We start from the raw sequence: 4136 nt of genomic DNA on the forward strand, positions 1-4136 counted from the left end.
TTTTTTTTTTTTTTTTGCATTTTAATATCTTTTCGGATTTACTAGTCATATTATTAATATTATTATATAAACAGTTTATCTCCAGAGTACACTAATATGCACAATTATCTCAAGTGTGCTCTAAGGTAGGTATGGTTACAGCACACACTGGTATTGTCTTAAATGTCTCCATCCACCACAATCCCAACACCCCCTGATTATTAAGAGGTATGGGTCTCTCTCTTTCATTTTTTTTTTTTTGACCTTTTTAAAAAATGGTATTCTTTAGTCTTTTCCCTTTAGTTTTGTTGTGCTGTGCTTTAAGTTTCATAAGGAAAACTATTTGATCTATGATACTGAGTTTTTAATGTTTTGACCTCACCATTGGTTCTGAACAGCTTTGTCATTATCTGTCTGGTGTACATCTTTCTGTTATGATGTTGCTTGCAACTTTTGGGGCCTTAGCTCATACTTTCTGGATCCATAAAATGCCAGTTAAGAAATATAGTTAGCTTACTGACAGTGGAGAGAGATTATGTGGGAAATTGAAACAAGCGTGAAGTCAACATGAGGAAGAACATAAATTGCTTCCCTTTGTCTTTAGAACTGAGTGAACCTTGTTACTAAGCAACTAGACATGTGATTATTACATCAGAGACAAAAAGTGAGAGAATTTTGTTTTTTTCATATGTGATTTCAAGTAAAATTCTCTTTGCATAATTATGGGCAACTAAACTAATATGTCAAAGACTGTAGTTAGAAAGGACTGTGGAACCATTGTTTGTTCTGGTGAGTCTTTCAAGAATTTATTTTTAAGGAGAAACACTAATATTGTTGCATACATGAATACATAAATACACAAACACACAAATATCAAGAATCACTACCAACATTTCTGATATTGATTTAGATATGCAACATTTTCCCCCCTATTCTACTAAATGTCACTTTTTAAAACCACAGAGTTGAATTTTTGATGGATTGTTAATGAGGATAAGAATGAAAGTGGAAATTAAGATATACACAAATTGATTCACTTGATGCAAAACTGGAGGGATACATATTTTAAAAAGGTAGAGCTAACTGATCTCCTGAAATTCTCTTCAAAGATAAAAACTGACAAAGTTAGATTCTATTAATTGTTTGCTTCTGGAGTCATTGAATAAAATAATGTAATGGCAAATGTAGTCTGACAAAAAATATTCTCTGGAGATCATTTTCTTGTAACCTCTTGGCAAGGCAAGGTGATATAAATAAATTCCAGGGCATTGTATTGGTAAACTCACTCAAACATCTCTATATTTTTACAAAGATTTTCTATCACAATGAAAACTGATAATCTATGATAATTACCAGATATATAAAGAGAGATATAGAGAACAAATAGTTACAATGGTTTTATTCACATTTTACAAATACAGCACACCAAAATTTCACTAAATTGACTAGTTTATTCTGTATAAACTTTTGACATTGATGAAATTCTCCTTCCCTTTAGCACTAGAAAAAATTCCAAATGCTGTGAAAACAACATTCACTTTATGATAAGATGTTCAAGCTGAAATAAGTTCCCCTCCAAATATCTGTAATAGAAAAAACATCAGACCATTATTAAATATCCCCCAAATGAGAGCTCTTGGTATTAAAATCAAGCAAACATCTTTGAAATCCCATACAGAGTTGATCAAAGGAAAATGACACAATGTGAACTTTCATCCTAGGTTCAGTATGTTGATGAGGAATTAAATACAGATCAGAAAGTTAAGGAATATAGACCAGAAAGCTGAAATCATTGAAAGCATAAACTCTTGAATTACCTGCTCCTCATTTCATCCTATAGGATCACATCTCAATTTGGGTGTTTCCACATCTTAAAAATCCCCCTAAATACACTCCGTACTGTATTACTCGAGCAGTTGTGGCAGTGTGCAGTGGGAATGGCCAAGGCAGGGCAAAGCAGTGAGCTAGAGTTTTGTGATGAGTGAGTCAATTCTGGTTGATATGATAAAGTAGAGGTGACTTCATACCAGGTAAAAAGAGGGAACTTTCATAATTGGAAAAAGTGGAAGGCCAATATATTTAAGTCATTTATTTGAGGACTGGATCTTGCTTACGATAAATGCTACAGTTAGTACTCAGTAGGTTAAGAGTTGGACAGACAGAGATTATAAAATACAGATCAATTGTTATGATTGGTTAAAATGATTTAGTAAGGTTAAAATAAGGTGGGTGTTTCATGACTTAGTTACATGCTTGCATGTAAGTAAAATCATAAGCAGGTTCTGCACAAATACTGCAGATACCACTTTCTGAGATCTTTGTAGGTTTGATTTGGAAGTTGGTAGAAATGCCAAAAAGAAGGCAAAGAGCTGCTTACTTCTTTATCTAAGCTAAGGAGGCTTCCAGTTGAGCGGTTCGACTTGGCTCAGGTGATAACAGCACATTGCAGTAGGACTTCTCTGTTGGAAATCTCTGCTGCACCTCACATTGGAAACAGGTAGATTTTGGGAAAACATGTAGGAACAGGCACTTTCCTTGAGGAAATTGAGTAGACTGATCATATAAGGGCAATTCATAAGCACGTGACACATTTTCCAGAAAGAAGAGAGCATGGAATGGCAGTACTAGATTGGAATATGATGAAGGAAATGGGTGAGGGACAGCAGGAGTGACAGATCCTTATTCAGGCACCTTTCATCTATATGTCAATACTCTGCAGTCATTGTGAACAATGTGCTTCCATTTCTCTAAAATGACCTTAAGATCCATTGTGTTTCGATTTGTCTGAGTGTTCATCATGTCTTTTACTGCAAACTCTTAGCTAGTTAATGACCAAACAATGACTGAAGATATCCTGTGGACAGTCGCACTAGGTAAATACAAGTAGACATCAGGGAAATCCATAGTGTGTTATCTTTACCATTCTGTCCAAATTTTTGTTGAGGGCAATTATATTTTAGGCTAGCATTTTATATCCATGGTTTATAGTGTGTAGAACAGTATTTGAAAAATTGAGGGTTTAAATACATTTTTTCAAGATGAAAATGACTTCAGAATTGACAGCCCAACCATGGAATAATAGTAAAACATTTCTCATTGTAGGAACAGGTGTAAAGCTTGATACTATTGAGATACATTTATGTCGGCATTTCCCAAAGAAGGTGCATATGAGTAATTCTGATTTGAGTTCAATACATTTGAGTCTTGAACTTGACTTGGGTAACTTGTCATCCCAAAATGCAAAGACTTTGCCATCTTTGCTCTTGTAAAACTTTACTTCTTCCCAATACATTCGTTCCTCCCATGGGATGTATTGATTTTGTTTGCATTTCCAAAGATACTTAATTTGCCATCAGTGCAGTCCGATCTCCAAGTACATTCCACTGAGAATGCTTTATTCCTGTTATGGGACAGAAGTTTTGAGACATACTTTTATTAATACACAAGCAAATGCTAACACTCCGTGAATATCCACTTATTCGCCCTGATATTGCTCCATCAATGCAACCATCATCACCCACTAGTGATTAACCCTCCTGGTAGATCCTATGTGTGTGCTTTGATCCTGCGTGTTGAAAGAATTAGGTGAAAAGAAGAATGTATATAGAGGAGCTAGGCAAGAAGTAATTTTTAAACAAATATTAAATACAATAAATTATACATGCATACATGTGACATAAATAGTGGCATGCATCAAATGTATTTGGTGCATATACATAAGGTGATAATGTATATCAATGTATGTTACATATAGAAACAGCAAAGAAATTATATAATAAATATTTAATTAATATATTAATTATTATTAATTAATATTTTAATACTACTCTTAGAGACTTACTAAATTGTCAATTAGACTTCAAAGGAAAACCTTTCAATTAGTGTTTTTATCAGTCTGTATGCTTATTCAAGACTTGTTTACTGAAACATATACAGTAGACATTTCGGTAAAGAGTCTTGTTTTGTATGTTTACTGAGGAAATGTTCATATACAGTCCTGTGTTCAGATGAGAAAGCAAAGAGTGTCAGTCTGTGCAGCAACCGCTCTTCACAGCCTCAGGGTCTCCCCCTGTGTCTGCAGTGTGGGCTCCATTCTGTCAAGTGGGCTCACGTCTTGAGCCAAGCTCTAGTCCATGTAGCCAGCCCTTCCCCTTCCC

At 34.7% G+C, this 4136-nt stretch overlaps 1 protein-coding gene across 1 annotated transcript in view; it reads left to right on the forward strand.

The window, feature by feature from the left end:
• Positions 1–4136, forward strand: part of LOC101634997 (disintegrin and metalloproteinase domain-containing protein 20-like) — a 17609-nt gene that overhangs the window by 11114 nt on the left and 2359 nt on the right. The gene's annotated exons all lie outside the window — the stretch shown is intronic.

Source organism: Condylura cristata, unplaced genomic scaffold (genome assembly GCF_000260355.1).
Source record: "Condylura cristata isolate star-nosed mole 26May11 unplaced genomic scaffold, ConCri1.0 scaffold00014, whole genome shotgun sequence".
Classification (NCBI taxonomy): Eukaryota; Metazoa; Chordata; class Mammalia; order Eulipotyphla; family Talpidae; genus Condylura; species Condylura cristata.